The sequence below is a fragment of the Scyliorhinus torazame genome, chromosome 10, assembly GCF_047496885.1.
Source record: "Scyliorhinus torazame isolate Kashiwa2021f chromosome 10, sScyTor2.1, whole genome shotgun sequence".
Classification (NCBI taxonomy): domain Eukaryota; kingdom Metazoa; phylum Chordata; class Chondrichthyes; order Carcharhiniformes; family Scyliorhinidae; genus Scyliorhinus; species Scyliorhinus torazame.
In genome coordinates this window covers 217,668,573-217,687,927 of record NC_092716.1, presented here as the reverse complement: position 1 = coordinate 217,687,927, position 19,355 = coordinate 217,668,573, and the positions used below count along the sequence as shown (strand labels likewise).

General features: G+C 45.0%; 1 protein-coding gene across 11 annotated transcripts in view; it reads right to left on the bottom strand.

The window, feature by feature from the left end:
• sox6 (SRY-box transcription factor 6) overlaps positions 1–19,355 on the bottom strand; it is an 832,058-nt gene that overhangs the window by 634,556 nt on the left and 178,147 nt on the right. The gene's annotated exons all lie outside the window — the stretch shown is intronic.

The window sequence follows — 19,355 nt, the reverse complement described above, 5'->3', positions numbered from 1 at the left end:
AAGCCATCTTAAATTCAATAACATAAAAAGAAACAAAATAGATAATACCAAAAAGAAATCCAAAACGGATTAGCTCTAACTTGGAGGGGGCTAGCCTCAATCTCAGGCAGGACTGAAATAACCCTACCATACCAACCAAAATCCCTGCCCTGCCCCGCGGGATCCCACTCAACCTCGCCAATAACAGAAAGGAGTAAAACGATGCAAAATTCACTTTCTTCATAATTGACCCAAATCAGGATAATCAATGATACAGGCCATCTCACTCACATTTCACACTCCCCTGCAGGAGAAAAGACAACAGCATATAGTCAGCAACATGATCAACAGGCAGCTATGTCAGGATTACAGAAGAACCACAGGGCAAACTGCAGGGTAAAGATATCTTCCACGTTGCATGAGAAGACAAAGGATAAGGCAGGATCAGCGGGCACTCTTCAGGATCTCTCAAGGATCGAAGCACAAGTTGCCACCACTTCCACCATGCCATCTCTCCGATACCGAGGTGGGCCACAATCTAGGCCCCAGCCGGGGAGAGTGACTCGGGTTCACTCAGTTCCAAACCCTCATGACAAGCATCATGAGCAGGACTACAAAGGACCAGTGAACAGTTCGGCAGACCAAAACCTGACCTCGAATACAGGATACATACATTGTGCTCCATTGATTCTGACGTACCCAGCCTCCCATTCAGGATTACCAATGTTTGGCAGCCTATTTTCGAACTCAATCGGGAACTCGGCTCCCACTTCTCACCAGGAACCAAGTTTAGGGATACACCCTGCCCAGCAGCCCCTCTCCTGAACCAGACAGGATGGATGACACACCCTGCAACATGATTTCGAGAACATAAAGGCGGGCCCCCACAAGGAAAAGTGCTCTTTCAATAGCAAGAACCTTCTCGATCACCTCCACCGCTCTCATTAAAAAAAAAACCCACAATTCTTCAGAGTGAGCTTAAACGACCTACACCACAGAGCCGAAATCCTCAGCCAAGACAAAGGGCATGAGTCAACTTCACCGTTGAGTCCAGCACGGTTCTGGGCACAATAGATGAATCGTGCGCAGGCCCCAGATTGGGCTCTGTGCCGGGCGCAACATACCACCCGGGTCAGGAAAGGCTCCTCACATTGTGTCACCCTGTCCTGTCCCCAACCACCCGAGGGGGCTTGCCAAGTGGAGGGTTTCTTGAGGGCCTCCTCAGGTTGGGGGGTGAGAGAAGTGGAGTCAAAAGAGCATGGGAGCCTGGAAGGGGTGGGGGGTGGGGGGTGGAGGGGGGGGGGGGGTGGAGATCGGCGCTGCTGGAATAAATCTTGCTCTGCCTGGCACGATCTGGATATTTAAATGAGCCTTACGCTCATTTAAATATCCAGTTGCCGGATTCACCCGCTGCCCAGGATTCAACAGCCTTGTCCGGGAGACCTCGCCAGGGTACCTTTTTAGCATTGGTCCACACAAATGAGGCATAACCACACCTGGGGTGTCTCCCAAGCTCTTTGAGACCCCCGGGTGGTTAGGGACATGACAGGGTGACATCCTGGCACTCCCCTGGCATCTAGGCACCTTGGCACTGCCAGCCTGACACCTTGCCAGTGCTATTAACACCCTGGCAGGGTGCTCAGGTAGCACTGCCCACGTAACATGCGCACTGCCAGGGTGCCAGTCTGGAAGTGCTCAGGCACCAGGTTGGCTCAGTGTTTGGGCCCGAGGGGGCTTGCCAAGTGGAGGGTTTCTTGAGGGCCTCCTCAGGTTGGGGGGTGAGAGAAGTGGAGTCAAAAGAGCATGGGAGCCTGGAAGGGGTGGGGGGTGGAGGGGGGGGGGGGGGGGTGGAGATCGGCGCTGCTGGAATAAATGGCGCCCCGATCTGTGAGGAGCCTTTCCTGCTGGCAAGCTTCAGTTCACCAGCAGGAAATCCCTCTGAAGAACTGCCTTGGCGGGGAGAAATTCTTTAAGTCCAAAAAACGCCAAAGTGGCGTTGGATAGTGGGGTGTTTCTCGAATTAAGTCCGCTGTCACGCCCTGCAACTTCTATAGCAGTCATCATCCAGACACACACAGCACCACCAAGGCGAGAGCCTAGTCAGCAGCAACTGCACCACTGCAAGCTGAGCCCTACCTCGACACACTCCAACCACCACATGCAATTGAGAATTTAGAAATTATATCTCGGCTCTTCCTCACAGAAACATCAGTCAGGGGTTTCCAGCGACATAGCGTATGCCATGTGACCCCGAAAAAGGCAAACATGAAGTTTGCACCAGGATAAAACAATAGATTAAAGGATGAGCCAAGCTGGAGCTCGCGGAAACACAGCCGCTCCCATACGCACATCACTTGACCCATGAAGTGAACATTTTTACCATAATATGCATGATAAAACATCAAATTCTGCTACCTTTTATATTGTTACCAAGGATCAATCCAAGCTTGGAGGCAAATTTAGATTCAGACTCCTCCCCACAGGAAGCAGTAAGATCTTCCCATTGAAGAGCGCTTTATTACTTTTCAACCAGGGTTGAAGATCAATGAGATTCTGAGGAATCTTATTCATAACGTATCACTTAACTCCCGTGTTAAAGCTTATCAAAGCATTGCATTTTAGTCGACCGCATGTGTGTTGGGAAGTTGGAGGAGGAGCACATTATTTCCAGTGGATTATCTCCAAGAAGTTGCAACATAACAAAGCCTGGAAATCCTTGATCTTAAAATGCTTTGCAATCGCAGATCAATTCATCTACAGAATTGTAATTACACCAGACTCTTAACCTCCTCTTGCATTCGAGGAAGAAAAAAAAGAGATTGCACATTGGGACTTGTACTGTTGCGGTGCTATTTTGTACATTCTATGTACTGATAAGAGAACACATTTGTTCTATATTTGTTTTTGCCAATTCGAGTAATGTTCTGCCATATTTGTCACAAAGCTGAAATATTCCAACCATGCATCCCTTTTCTGCCATTGACACTAATGGTTGATACATAACATTTTTGTAAGAAGAATTAATTTGTATAATCCTCTTCCCTGCAAAGCAGGTAATATTGCAGAGTTCTGATTTTTGGGGGGCCCAGTGAAAAAAACAGTGTCTTCAAAAACAAATGGCCTTAATTAATTTGTGAGTTCTGAGAGTCAGTGTAGTAATGCCTTTGGCCCTTCTCTAGCCTGGGATCACTGAAGCCAATTGTAATAACCTCGCCATTATCTTAGTGATAACATCAAACTCAGCACAGAGCAACATGCCCATGAATCAAACTGTAAGGCTTTCAATGTCAAATTTTCCTCTTTCACCCACTACAAACAAGCCCACCCCACAGGCAGAAGTCATGGAAACAATAGGAGTCTCCACAGTCTGCTGGAGCTGCCTCTTTTCTGGAAGAGCCATCGAATCTGGTTCCACTTGGGGCACTTGACAAGTCACGGGGGAAGGGCCCCGGGGCCACACATTCTGGCCATCAAGAGCTGGCAGATAATTGGTGGCCAGCGGTTCTATTGAGTGGAAGCACCACCAGCAGGGTAATGACTGCTGATGGTACAATCCCCAGCTGAGGCTTATGATCGTCACGGGATGATGGTGGAAGAGGGGCCACTAGGAAAATGAGATCAGCAGGAGGGGGAAAGCAGTGGCTCCCAGATGCCATCTCCCCTCCCAGATGCCGTATCCCTCAATCAGGCACTGAGTGCCTTTGAATGAATGACACCCAAGCGCCCCCACAACCTCCCCCAAGCCCCCCACCTCCCCACTAATGGAGCCCTGCTAGGATTTGCTGGTCATGCTCCCCATATGGCAAGCAACCCACCCAGCACTGGATTAATACCAATGGCGGGATGAGGCCCTTAAGTGAACATTAATTGCCATTTAAAGGCCTCAATTGGCAGTTGGCAGGAAGTCCGTCCATGGGTCTTCCTACCATGTACTTGATTGAGGTGAAGTTTGAAAGGGCAAGGTTCCTGCCTGCCTGCCATCAAACTCACCACGGTGGGCAGGCAGAAGTTTCTGCCCCAGTAATCCCCCGTTCATAAATGTCCTTCTTGAACTGGATTGGGCGCAATTACCACTAGAATACTACATGTTCACTCCATCCTGCTAGATCCTGCAGAGGTAATGCTCTTGGAATGAGGTGGTCTCCAAATTTATTTTATTTCTCTGCCCCTCCTTGGCTCCAAATATAAGGGCGAGGATTGGAAACAGAGAGTCCGGAGTTGACAACCGCTTACTTCTAAAACTGACTGAAGGGGTGGGGGGGGGGGGGGGGGGGGGGGGTTGGAAAGGAAAAATCACTATTTCTTAAAACCTTAAAGTACTTTGGGTTGCGTTTGCTCAATTAATGAAAAACAGTAGGTTAAAAAAATAAATTACTGCAATAAAAATTCCTCTTGAGAAGCCAACACCAGACTGGGAGAGAAAAAAAATTCTAACCCCGAGGCTAAGCCGCTAAATAAGTTGTGAATTAATTTTTGTAAAGCTCTCCCATATTACTAAGGTGTGTTGAAAGGTGTCTACTCATGTTTCAAATTAAACGCACTGCTGGTCAGTATTAGCACCTCGGTGCTGCAGCGCAGTTACTTGCCTATAACACTTCAGGGGCCGGGAAAGTAGGTTTGCCATTCACACTGGAATAATTAGAACATGTCAAGAAGAATTAATTTCCTCATTTTTCAAAAGGATACACAGAAATTACCATGTTATTATATGACAGGGTCCCTCGGAGAATTGTATTAAATTTAATTTCTAACGCAGCCCACACAACAAATTAAAGTCATAAATAAGATGGAAAGAAGCAGGATGCGGAGCATATGTTTATGGCAATGACTGAAGCCAAGGGACCAGAAACAACTATCTTCATTTCATTTTATTTAAATCAGCCAGACACTCTGTGTCTGAATGACAGCAATTGCTAATGGGAGCTGAGATTAGGCTGCCTGATACCAGGGAACAGAAACAGCCACTTACCCGATACTTAAACCAAACGTTTGACAGCAACCCTGGGATCTGCCAGTACCTGGGCTGCTCTCACAGGCACTACTCAAAAGGGGCTTGTTAGGTGCTGAGACAGTCTGCGCCCGACTGAAAACTGATTTTTTTTTCTTCATATCGGAGGAAGGAGAAAACTCCTGTTGTTAGACTGAGTGTTCCCTTGGGCATAACAAACTTTAAATAATTTGCGAATCAATTAATTGGTTACTTGCTACATAATACAAATTTCACACTCCCAGGTCATTGCATTACAGACATGAGAGAAATCATAACATTTCTCAAGAAGTTCATGATTGAAATCATTAATTAATTTAAGTGATGCATTGCATTAAGCAGATGTGGAGGTACAGAGAGTAATTAGTAGTTTTCCGGCTATTATTATTATTAAATTCACGCTGGGAGGAGATTTTCTCATTTTCAGAAGTAAAAGCAGAATGGATAGAAATCGCTGCAGAGATTGTTCGATACATTTTGCTTCACTGAATGGTTGAGAAAAGCGAATCCAGAACTGTACCAAGTCATTGCTGTTGGTTCCTCAAACATTTTGTCCACTGCTTATACTTTGGACCCCTTTTCTTAACTTCATTTTGGGGGCACATACCAACGCTACAGTAGCAATTCACAGATACCCACTGAAATGGCAGTGCCTTGTCTAATGGTCATTTGTAAAGTGAATGCTGGCACGCTATTCTGGCAGAAGAGGCCGAATTTCCGAGTTTGATAATGTCCGTACTCAATATCCATGTGCATGCACTTTCCCACAGGAGTGGTTGAGCTGCAATCAGCAATTGTTTTCCCTGACTGATTTTTCTTTGCAAGTTTAAAATAAAAATCTCTGAATGCCAAAATGTATGTCAAAAATACATTTCAAGTTTTTTGTCAGCTTGCTGCCTCACGGCACTGAGGACCCGGGTTCAATCCCGGCCCCGGGTCACTGTCCCTGTGGAGTTTGCACATTCTCCCAGTGTCTGCTTGGCTCTCACCCCCACAACCCAAAGATGTGCAGGTTAGGTGGATTGGCCACGCTAAATTGCCCCTTAATTGGAAAAAAAAGAATTGGGTACTCTAAATTTTTTTTTTTAATTTTGTCAGCTGAAAAGAGAAACTTTGTCTCACAGAGGGCCAGTTCCCAAAATCGGAACCCAACACTTCCAGGATTTTCTGATTATCACCTTCCCTAATTCAGAGGCAAAGGTAAGTCAGGTGTTGGCACATTGACTGAAGGTACCCCAGCACAGACTAGTGGTTGAACCAGAGACAGATTGGTGCATATCAATCTATAACGCACAGGGCCATAACCAAATGTAGTTTTGGCTCCCCTCCGATATTTATGCATTTGCACAATTTACATAGTTTTGATAGTTTTCTTTTACCATTGTACACCAAAGCACCGTGCCACCAGTACTGGGATTCAGACATCCCGACCAGCAGACAAAACACATCACTTTCGATTGCTAATGTACGACCTAAAAAATCCTGTTCTTTCGCAAGATTTATCTCAATAATGTTTTCTTTCTTTACAAGCTAGATAGTGCAGATTATAACAGTTTCCTTTTGGCATACAGGGTAGAAATTGCTGATGGCAGTGGCCCTTTAAACTGTGTTAATGGCAAAAAAGTGTGGCAGAAATACTGCTATGAAACAGGCAATGACACTACCCTGTGAAATCCTGTCAAAGGTCTGTTCCTGAGAAGAGATACAATCTGTGCTGAGTTGCTTCTATAAACATCACTTTCAAACCAATACGTACGGGCCATATGAAAATCAGGTTTGCTCCTAGTACACTTGCTCATCATTTTTCTGAAGATCACTATGAGTGTTCTGTTGTGGTTCTCTTATCTAATTCTCAAAGTTGAACTGTAGGGAAAAGTTAAGGCAGCTGAAGGAGGCCAACCCTTGGGTGTCCTCTGGTGTCCTCGTGGTAATCCATTGGTAGAGTATGAAGATTTAAACAAGTTCCAAAAAAGAAAATAGGGTGCCAACATTTCTTCTTTTGATAATTTTACTCATTTTATTCACACAGCTTTTCAGTATGGAAAGAAAATCTGACACTTGTATCACAATGTCACGGTATGCACTTAGGACAATTAGAATTCTTTCACTGGTAATTGGACTCTGGAGCGTTCATTGGACAGCTGAGAGGTAGAGATAGATGTGAGAATGAGTGGTGTCACACAGCAGCGAAGTGAAGCTTATCAGCTTTCAGGCTGGTTAAGATGTTTGTTAAGTTGGACTTTCAGAAACTTATTGTAGTGATACATGTGACAGGGTTAAGCCAAATGGAAGACACCATTATATATTCTAAGATATCAGCTCCGCATCTCACAAACAGCATCGCACAGGGACAACAGAGAAAGGCAATCGCCCCAACACGGTCTCAACCAATCCAACAGAGCCCCCCCCCCTTATTATCTGGGGTTACAGGCCAATAGGACTGTAGTTATCTGTTAGCAGTTTACTCACTGTGATGCAAACCCAATTACTCCCTGATGATTATAACCATCTAAGTCCAAACAGGCAGCAATGGACACGTAGGAATCCAATTATGTTTTACTTTATGAGCGAAGCTTTTTGAAGCCCTCTGCATAATTATCTCAACTGCAGGTATCCGAGGTTCTCAGTCAACGAAATGCTCTCCAATGAGGTGCTTAAGCGTGTATAGTGGAAGATTCCTTGGTGTGCACTTGGTTAGTTAATCATAGCCCAAGTAGTAGCCGGAGGAGAAAACAAATCAGCCATGGCTCCCGCTCTTATCACTCCCCAGTGAATCTATTGGAAATTGCACATGTGAGGACCTCAAAATCCGGCTTCATTGTGAAGAACCAAAGGTGATGGTCAAGCAGACAATAGCCATTCACCATCTAACCCCACAATTAAAGAATGACCATTCGAGTATAGTAGTCAGAGCTTATGGCACAGTAGCACAGTGGTTAGCACTGTTGCTTCACAGCTCCAGGGTCCCAGGTTCGATTCCTGGCTTGGGTCACTGTCTGTGCGAAGCCTGCACGTTCTCCCCGTGTTTGCGCGTGTTTCCTTCGGGCGCTCTGATTTCCTCCCACAGTCCGAAGATGTGCACGTTAGGAGGATTTGCCATGCTAAATTGCCCTTAGTGTCCAAATAAAGGCTAGGTGGGGTTACTGGGTTATGGGGATAGGGTGGAAGTGTGGGCTTAAGTAGGGTGCTCTTTCCAAGGGCCGGTGCTGACTCAATGGGCCAAATGGCCTCCTTTTGCACTGTAAATTATACGATTCTATCAATTCTTACAGCTGTCCAGGGAATCATTTCAGAAATGGAGGGGAGTAATTAGTTAGGAGAGTGGTACAAGTGCTGAGGAAATCAAAGCAAGGCAGCAATAGGAATGATAAATTATCTTTCAATTATATCTCAAGCCATTGCGAAACGAATTGATTGGTATCTCTTACATACAAAGACATAATTAAAAAGTGATTAGACTATTCAATTGTGATTACTAATCACTTCTTGACCCCAAATGTTAACAGGACACTACTTTAAATTCCAAATGTCAGTTGAATTAGATATTCAGAAGGAATAAAAATATAATGATTGACACAGAACACGTTTTTACTGACTTCATTCTTTTGGAAGGAACTACCACTGTATTAGATTAACAAACCAGCAATTATCGGGTCACTGGACAGGCAGAATAAATTGTTGCTAATTTTCAAGAAAAGCAAATTAGGTAAACTCCAATTTCTGAGCCACAACTCACTCCGCTCCCACTTCCCCAGACATCTGTGTGTATTAATACTTAAACCGATAAAAGAGTCAGTTTGGCTAATGTGGTAAGTGGAAATGCAGCCAAAGGAAGCTGCCCAGCAGCACTAACCAATTTTACTACTGGCAGCATAAACTTTGTTGAGCAACAGCCTGCTCCTGCCCCAAAATACAGAAACCTCGGGCGGGATTCTCCCATCGCGCGGCAGAGTGTCCATGCCATCGTAAATGCCGTTGCGTTTTACGACGGCGGAACGGGCCGCTGCCAGGAGTAATTCTGGCCCCTACAGGGGGCCAGCACGGTGCTGGAGCAGTTCGTGCCACTCCAGCTGCTGATCCCAGCGCGAACTGTGTGCTGCGGGATCCACGCGTGCGCAGTGGCCTCCTTCAACGCGCCGGCCCCGACGCAACATGGCGCAGGGCTACAGGGGCCGGTGCGTAGGAAAGGAGGCCCCCAGCCAGAGAGGCCGGCCCGCTGATCGGGTAGTCCCGATCGCGGGCCAGGCCACATCGGAGGCCTCCCCCGGAGTCGGACACCCCCTCTTCCCCCACAGGCCACCACCCAACCCTTCAACACCAAGGTCCCGCCGACTCAGAGCAGGTTTGAAGGGCGCCGGCGGGACTCGGTTCTTTTCTTGCGGCCGCTCGGCCCATCTGGGCCAGCCACGTAGAGTGTCCTGCAACCGGCGCCGTGCCAACCACGGCGGTGCCAATGGCGTCGATTCTGCGGAGAATTGAGTGCCAGTGTCAGGCGGCGTGGCCCGGTCGCGGGGATTCTCTGGCCCAGCCCAGGGCTGGGAGAATCCCACCCCTCTTTCTGATTGAACCAGGAACTAATATTTTTTACTGTAAAAAAACAGAAGCTGCCCCTATGTATAAACCAAGCCATGACCAAATCCATGGTTTAACTGTTCCAAAGTTTCCATAAGTTGCTCTCATATCTCCCACCACTAGTGGGTGAGAGAGACTGTGGTGGTGTCTCTTCCTCGATTATGCCCAGTCTTTGCTGAACAGGTGCTTCTGCCAAAATGGGCAGAACTGAACTGATCACGTTGGGAGTCTGTAGCAAAGAAACATAGTGGCCGACAAAATATGGTCCGCACAGCTTCCATTTCTCACATGCTACGCAAACTGGTAGGAAACAGTTACGCATTAAACTGGATAGCTGCTGTCCAATGTCTGATGTATAATTGGAGTTCAACTCCTACTCTGTCCTGATTTGGTTGATGTCAAACAAAATGGCAGTGTGCCCTAGCCCATGGTGTGACATATTAGATATAGGCAAAACCCTCCGTCTAGTATCCAGTGAGCGTTGTTGGAATGTGTGTGCTGTGATAAGAACAGGATGGGGCTTCCTTATGATGGCTTCCTGTAAAGGTTTGTACAAGGCATCAAAGAAGAGAAGTGAAGTATCAGATTACGGCAATGGCCATGGAATTATATTCAGGCAAGGAGGAGAGATAATTGGAAAGGCAAAGAAGCAATCCAATAAAACGTACAATTTAAATAAACAACTTGAATTCTTACAACCACTGTAAGGGCTTCCATTTAACATCTCAGACAAATGCCTCAGTTTTAAGGTATCATCTTTACAAAAAAGCATCTTCAACAACGCAACACTCCCCCAGTCAGCCTGAATTATGATCTCAAGTCCATATTTCAACCTACAATTCTTTGAAATAAAGAGCAATTTAAAAGAAACAAAAGAAGATGTATGACATTCCATTTATTGTTTGTGGACATTCTGCATATTTGTGGAACTAAGTGTAATCCTAGTTGATGCTATCTTTGGTAGTGGACTATAGTACACTGACAAAGAATAATTTATGCTTATTCAAACCACTCTAGACATCTTCAGGTGTTTCCAAATGAGCTCACAGTGGAGTGATTAAATGCATCTGATAACAAGCCACACATTGCTGAAATTACTTACTGCCTCATTTTATGATTAATTAAACATGTAGATTAAAGTTGCAAAAGAATTTAGATTAATGAATGAGTAAAGTCTTGCTGATATAAGTGAAGTGGGAATTGGATGCTCCCTGGAACTTTATAAACATGCATTCTAGACATGGATACATGTTGAATCAGGGCCGCCTGGGCCTTTGGCTGTGCAGTCATGTTTAACATGGTTTGACAGTTTTCAAATAACATATGCAACTAACTCTAAAACTTTGTGAAAAAAAGCCTTCAGTATCTTTCACTTAAGAGTTGAGAATGCAAGAAAACTAATTTGTAACTTTCCAACTTTTTAAGGCCTTAGATGAGTATTAAATCATACTTTATTAATATGGTGGGCGATGAATATTTGGGTGAATGTACTGTTTCATAAGTAAGAAGTGGATGAGAAAGCTGGATGGCAGCTGAGATGATTTTCAAAGGGTTTTGTGAAAGGTTTACTCAGACATAGTAATGTAAATGTAAAAAATATTTAATAAACTGAAGGATGTCAGAAGCATTGGGGCTGCAAATTGAGCATTTGGTGGTCAGGTTCATGAGGAAGTTAGCATTGTTGGTAGGACTGCAGGAGGGATCTTAAGCAACAAATATGGGGATCAAGGGGGAAGAAAGCTAAAACTCAAAGCTTGAATTCCCAATAATGCTGCAAGTGATACATGCCAAGTCAAAAAACAGAAAAAAAAAGGTTGACTGATTGTTGGAAGGTGCCATTAGGAGCATTTTTTTTTTCAAAATAAATTTTGAGTACCCAATTCATTTTTCCCAATTAAGGGGCAATTTAGCATGGCCAATCCACCTACCCTGCACATCTTTGGGTTGTGGGGGCGAAACGCATGCAAACACGGGAAGAATGTGCAAACTCCACACGGACAGTGACCCAGAGCCGGGATCGAACCTGGGACCTTGGCACCGTGAGGCAGCAGTGCTAACCACTGTGCCAACGTGCTGACCTAATTAGGAGCATTTTCAGTATGAGGAAAGTTGCAAGTTTTAAAACAGGAGATGGCTTTATAGAAGGACAACCTCCAATTGAACCAAGTGACCCAACTTCAGCACCAAGAAAATGTAGAGCTGAGGTTGGAAAATAAACTCAAGGAGTAAGTTTTTTAAATTTACCTAAGACCATGTTGGAAAGTTTTATGAATAAGTATAGTAAGGGAAATAAACCAATCTAAAATCGGAAACAAAAAGTGCAAAGAAGTAGGAATAAAGTCAGAGAACTAGAAACATTAATTATAATAGAGGGACATGATGTTGTAGCCTTGACAAAGAGAAAAAATGATAATTGTAGTCATAAGTAAAATAGCAGCCATGGAAAATAATTTTTTTATAGATAGTGGTATTCACACTGGGTTAAGAAATAAGAAGAAGTCAGTTCACACATTGGGTATACACGATAAAGGGCGGAACTAAGGCCAGGACATGGGTAGAGGCCTTGTGGAGCATGAACACATCCTTGTCATGTGTGAGGTTAAGCCTCATTCAATTTAAGGTGGTGCATAGTGCCCACGTGACAATGGTGAGGATGACCAGTTTCTTTGCTGGGGTGGAAGACAGTGTGGGTGGGGTGGGGGGGGGGGGCATGAATCACCTCCACATGTCTTAAGCATGTCCAGGACAGAGGGGGTTCTGGCAAGGGTTCTCGAATATTATGTTCGGATTTCTGGGTATGGGGGTGGGGATAGGGGGGTAAAAACTGGGAAGGCAGGATATGGTGGGGCTTTGGTATTGGGGGGAGGTTGGGGATTTATGGTTGTTTGCTTGGGTTGATGTTTTGGTCTTCTGATATTTTGTGTATATATGTAAAAAGCCTTGAATAAAAATACTTTTTTAAAAAGAGCGGAACAAAACAAGGAAGAGATGTTTAGATCTGTAGTAACTATAATAATGAGGGGTGTTAACTATCCTAACATGGAAGAGGATAAGATTAAAAGTTCTAGTCAAGTGGGAAGGAGCTACATACAAGTATAGGGGTACAAGTAAGTCATTCATTGAGTCCTTCAATTCTGATCTATCACTCTATTAGATCTTGGTTGCTTGAACTTTGGCGTTATTGACATATGTTCTAACAAGGATATGTTAATCTCAGATTTGAAAACTTTAAGTGAATCAGCATTTGAAACTTTTATTTGGGGGAGGGGGAGGCGAAGAGAGTTTCAGAGCCCAATTATCATTTGTCTGAAGAATTACTTCCTGATTTTAGTCCTGAATGATCTGGTTCTAATTTGAAGAAAATGCCCCTCGCTCTAGATTCCTCTATGAGAGGAAATGGTTTCTCTTCATCTACTCTATCAAAACTTTAATCATCTTTAATGTCCCGATTATATCATCCCTCAATCTGTGCCCAAGCACGTGACAGTGGGTTAGTAAATCATTATCACACATATTGTAAATCCTATAAGAGGAAGAAAATCAAGCAGATTGAAGAGGCAGTTGTAGTTAAAGAACTGCGATGGATATAGTTGCAATACGTTAAATACCCCCTTCTCTATAAAACATTCCATGATTCAAAAACATGGACACGTTGTCGTTTGCAGAAGTAACGTTTACATTACCTTTCACAAATATGTACCCTTACACTATCCTACTTAAATACAATTAAAGAATAAAAAATACTTCAAAGCCTGGTGGGAAGCTGGAAGTTTTTACCCGTCAAATTATTAGAACATAGAACATACAGTGCAGAAGGAGGCCATTCGGCCTATTGAGTCTGCACCGACCCACTTAAGCCCTCACTTCCACCCTATCCCCATAACCCAATAACCCCTCCTCACCTTTTTGGACACTAAGGGCATTTTATCATGGCCAATCCACCTAACCTGCACGTCTTCGGACTGTGGGAGGAAACCAGAGCACCTGGAGGAAACCCACGCAGACACGGGAGAACGTGCAGACTCCGCACAGACAGTGACCCAGCAGGGAATCGAACCTGTGACCCTGGTGCTGTGAAGCCACAGTGCTAGCCATGTGTGCTACCGTGCTGACCAATTGATGATTGGATTATTACTACATTTGAATTCCTTTTGTATTTCTTCATTGTCTTCTGTCACAGCCTTGCAACAACAATGGTAGTTGTAATGGTTTGAATAAAATTAATAAATTCAACAACAATCCTGTGGATAGACACGGACAAAGAGATGATAATTACTGTTAGATGGAACACAGTACAACATCTTCAATGGTGAATAATGCTGCCAGTATATATTCGACAAAAGGTGATATCGTCACCATATATTCCATAAAAAATATGGCAACTCTGCAATGCACAGAAAGTTATAAAAATGCAATATTCTATGCAGAATAACACAACAGCTATATATCCCATATAGTAGGGTGCCATTGTATATATGTTATATGTAATACACCAATATCCATTTTATATTCCACATAATACCTCAGCCCCTAAATAGTTCAGATGGAATAATATCGCCAGTATGCAAACTGCTAAGAAGAGCATAGCTACAATAGATTTCATCTAAAACAATGCAGCTCTGATATATCCATAAAATATTATGGTGTTGATACATGTTGGAATGCATTCTGTTAGTTCAGTGAATTTTTCTTTCTGGTTAACTGGAAGGAAAGTAAGGTTTCATGTGAATTCAAAGACAGAGATGATATTTATCCTCCTATTTTTTTAAATCCCCAGCATACTCCGCTGGCACCTAGAGCTCATATCAAATATGTGGAAAAGTTATGAGTGGGCTGAGAAGGTCAGATTCCATGTCACACGTTTCAAGCCAATAGGAGCTGCATACTGGGGGCTGCAGTTTATGGAGGGCAGACTGCTCAGACCCACAGAAGTGAAATCTACCAGAAGCTGACTTGCTCCATGTCAGCCTGCCCTGCAGCCATAATACGTTGTAGGTGGGCTAAATTGGTGGAGAATCGGACTTCCATCCCTCACTCAGGAGGAAGTCCCATCCTCTGGAACTGCCTGAAAATCTGATTGGCCGGCTACTCCATCATTCCGGAGGGGGGGGGCAGAGCTGAATAGTGCTGCCAAGAGTACAGGAAGAAAGCCAAAGAGGAACATGGCTGCCTCAAGAAGGTATATTCTGGGTTTTAGCACAGGGATCCCACAATCCAGCGAGGGTTGAAAAGTGGGAGGGGGGGGCGGTCTGTCAGGCACATGGTGTGGGGGGGGTGGGTTCCCTTGATGCATGCAGGATACCCTCCAAATCAGGTACCCCTTCCTTACTTCCCACTTTTGTTCATGTTGACCTTTACAAACAGCTTCAACTGCTCTTCTCCCACTGTGTTATGGCACGGGCAGCTGATTATTCAGGTCAATAGGCTTAACAAGCTTAAATTACCTTTAATCATTCATTTATTTATGGTAGGATTCCAATTCCGGCATCCACCCACCTAGTATGTTCTGGGGCTGAACATAGGGTGGGCGTGAAGCTGGTGGGCTAACTACCTGACATATTTTACAACCCTCCCCCCACAACACTGCCACCAATCGAACGCCCGATGGGGCAGGTTAAGTCAGCCCCAGGATTACTGATTTTTTAAAAACCAATATTATTATATTAGCTTTCATTTCAACACACCACCCTTCACCAATTTAAAATTATTTGAATTGAAACCTTCTCAAAAGACTGTGACCTAGTGCGATGAACCAACAGATTAAGCATGCCTGTCCAATCACAGGCTAGCCAGTTCCAAAGAAAGGTCTTGAAAAGTTAACTCTATTTCTCTCTCCACAGATGCTAGCAGACCGATTGCATTTTTCCAGCACTTTCTGTTTTTATTCCAGGTCTCCAGCATCTGCAGAATTTTGCTTTTATTATTATTTGGCTAACTTAAATTTCAGTTCACTGAGGAACTATTATTTATCTTATAGGTCCTGGGCCTAATTTTGGATTACAGCAATAATTAAATATCTGGGGCGAAATTCTCCAGTATCGGCGCGATGTCCGCCGACTGGCGCCCGAAATGGCGCCAATCAGTCGGGCATCGCGCCGCCCCAAAGGTGCGGAATGCTCCGCATCTTTGGGGGCCGAGCCCCAACCTTAAGGGGCTAGGCCCGCGGCGGACGAATTTCCGCCCCGCCAGCTGGCGGAAAAGGCCTTTGGTGCCCCGCCAGCTGGCGCGGAAATGACATCTCCGGGCGGCGCATACGCGGGAGCGTCAGCGGCCGCTGACGGCATTCCCGCGCATGCGCAGTGGAGGGAGTCTCTTCCGCCTCCGCCATGGTGGAGACTGTGGCGAAGGCGGAAGGGAAAGAGTGCCCCCACGGCACAGGCCCGCCCACGGATCGGTGGGCCCCGATCGCGGGCCAGGCCACCGTGGGGCCCAGGAACCCGGAGCCCGCCCGCGCCGCCTTGTCCCGCCGGTAAGGTAGGTGGTTTAATTTACGCCGGCGGGACAGGCATTTTAGCGGCGGGACTTCGGCCCATTCGACGCCAACAGGCGCGGCGCGATTCCCGCCCCCGCCGAATATCCGGTGGTGGAGAATTCGGCAACCGGCGGGGGCGGGATTCACGCCAGCCCCCGGCGATTCTCCGACCCGGCGGGGGGTCGGAGAACCTCGCCCCTTCTTCTTTTGCCCAGTATAACTTGATATATGTATCCACATAATTAACAATACCAATTATGTTTATTCAGAGAATCTAATCATACTTATTTTCACAGCATTCTGTGATAGTACGATACAAACGTTTGTCACTGTTTACATTGAGATTAAGAAAGACAAGGAATTTACTTCCAAAGGGTTAAGTGCGCTTACTCACTCTAATTTATGTTTTAGAGACCTTAAAAGTCATCCCCAGGTTCAGTGAATCACTTACACTTTCCAGCTGAGAGATCCAGCCTTGATTTACCATGTAGGGCAAAGTTGATATTGGAGCTTAGTGGTTTAATAAGCATTTAAATGTCAATTTAGGTTGTTGCGCCTACAGTAGACCAACATTACTGGCATTTTCTCCAGTGCGCATGGAGAATTTAAAAATCCAACACTAAAACATAGTGAGCATCTCCACACGATAAATTATTGTTTTCTAAAGAAGATGGCCATCAGGTAAGATGTCGCTGGACAGAGCTCTCACAAAGAGACTCTATACAAGCCTGTGTTTGTAGCGGAGACAACCTGCCGATTGTATTTTAGTTTGGAATTCAAACCGGATCAGCTTGAACTTTGGTATCTGTCCGGTATTACCACGCACAATGAACATTCTGAGTGATCGTCTATTTTGTTCCCTCTGAATTCTCCTGAACATGCTGATTCATTCAAGGGGGCAGTTCCCAAAGGTGGTAGCTGCTCTCTGATTCCTCATCCAAAGGGTCTTTCATCCTATGTGAGCATAGCCATTGATTGTCAATGGCACATACAAACGCAAGTAATAAAATCACAGATTCACCCTGATATTTTCTACCAAGGATCAATGGATAGTGATCAGGAACAGGACCCCCATCTGATTATTTACCTTCTTTATCTCAAGGCGCTCAGGATAATAATATGCCTTTCAAGTTGTGATCGGCTGGCCCAGTACAAATTGAGCATTGAACCTGAGGCCTTCCTGGTCTGCATAGCTCTGGGCTGCGTAGCTCTGTTCAACATTGGAAAATGCTTTTCCCAACTCCAAATGCAGAAACAAAACTCTCCAATATTTGACGAGAATGGTCATTGTTTCAGGGATCCAGTCGGTGTGGCCATGTTTGCACACATACATTGACATGGACTAGGCCCCTTTCTCCTCAAAACCCTTTCTACCCGAGCCCTTGCAAAATAATATGCAGCAGCCAAATCAGCTTCAAGCAGCAGTATGCCTTAGGTTGAAGTTGTATTAATGGAAGATGGAAGAGAGGAAGTAATGGCTAGGTTTCATTGGTCAGAATATTGAATACAGGAGTTGGGACGTCTTGTTGAAGTTGTACAAGACACTAGTAAGACAACACATGGAATACTGTGTTCAGTTCTGGTCACCTTATTATAGGAAGGATATTGTTAAACTAGAAAGAGCGCAGAAGAGATTTACGAGGATGCTACCAGGACTTGATGGTCTGAGATATAAGGAGAAGCTAGATAGGCTGGGATTTTTTTCCCTGGAGCGTAGAAGGCTTAGGAATGATCTTTTTGAGGTCTATAAAATAATGAGGGGCGTATATAAGGTAGATAGTCAACAAATTTTCCCAAAGATAGAGGAATCTAGAACTAGAGAGCATAGGTTTAAGGTCAGAGGGGAGAGATACAAAAGAGACCAGAGGGGACATTTCTACACACAGAGGGTGGTGAGCATCTGGTACGAGCTGCCAGAGGCAGTGGTAGAGGCGGGTACAATTTTTTCCTTTAAAAAACAGTTAGACAGTTATTTGGGTAAGGTGGGTATAGAGGCAAATGGGCCAAATGCGGGCATGTGGGACTAGCTTAGTGATAGAAACTGGGTGGCATGGGCAAGCTAGGCCAAAGGGCCTGTTTCTATGCTGTAAACATCTATGACTCTATGAGATGGGAAAAGTATGAGGTTTAAGGGAGCGGGATGAGGGATGGTGCAGGGGAAAGTGAAAGGGGCAGGAAAGGAAAACTGAAGAGGAGAGGAGAGGGAAAAGGCGGTATAGTCATCATGAATGAGTTGCGGGATGAATAGTATTAAGTTGAATGGGAGGTAAGACTTTGTGCCGCTTTGAACTGGAATGGAGGAAGAGATAGGTGCTAGGTTGAATGGGTACGAGAAGCCCTATTATAGCTAGAAAGATTGTCGGAGGGGTGTGTACCTGTGAACTTGGTGATATGGGAGAATAACTGGTGAAATAGATTTGGGAACAAGCTTTGGTTGGTCTATTGAAAATTGAAATAATATTTTTTCAGATAAAATCTATCGATTGTTGAGTTATGAATTATGGGGGAGGGGGGTCATAAGCTACTAATCGTAGCTGTACTACTGAGGTGGGAGGGAGGAAGAACATAGCCATTTCTTGCAAGGAAATGTGAGGAAGAAGTGATCTTACTGGACTAGGCACCCAAATCCATTCTTTTGAAGCCACTAGTGATTTCCTTGTTCAGAGCAGGTCTCCCCCCACCAAATCCACCAAACCCCCCACGCCCCCCCCCCCTCACCCCCGCCCTCGGCCCCCCCCTCACCCGCCCCCCTCGCCGCCCCCCCCACTCCTCCACCACCCTTCTCTCTCTCTCAGACAGAAAAGTGAGGTGCAAGTGTTGCTGCCTTCATTCCCGAACCTATCAGGACCAGCTATATTTTGTGCACAAATCAAGACTTAATTATGTCAAGAATTTGTTTCTGTTAAAGTTGCATCACAGTCAATATGATTCCGTTTGTCACCAAAATAAATTCCTCACTTCCTGGTAAGAATTGGAAAGAGCTATTGAACCAAAAGAGAGGCTGCTGCTTCCAGGGACATTTTGTAACTGTCAGTCAATGACTCTCCTCCCCCCACCCTCTTTCCTCCCTGTGAGAGGCAGGTGTTGCTGCCTTCATTCTCTAATCTAGGCCTCATTTGCATTAATGTACATGCCGAGAATCTGAAAGAACAGACTTCCGCCCTGCTACTTATTTACTGAAATTGTTTTATGTCTCTCTATAATAGGAGGCTGGGGCCAGATAGATCAGTTGGCTAGATGGCTAACACATGGTTCAGAACAATATGCCTGGTGCGGGTTTGAGTCCTGTTGAACTGATGTACACTTAAGACGTACCTCCTCACCCTCCCCGTGAGATGGAAGGCA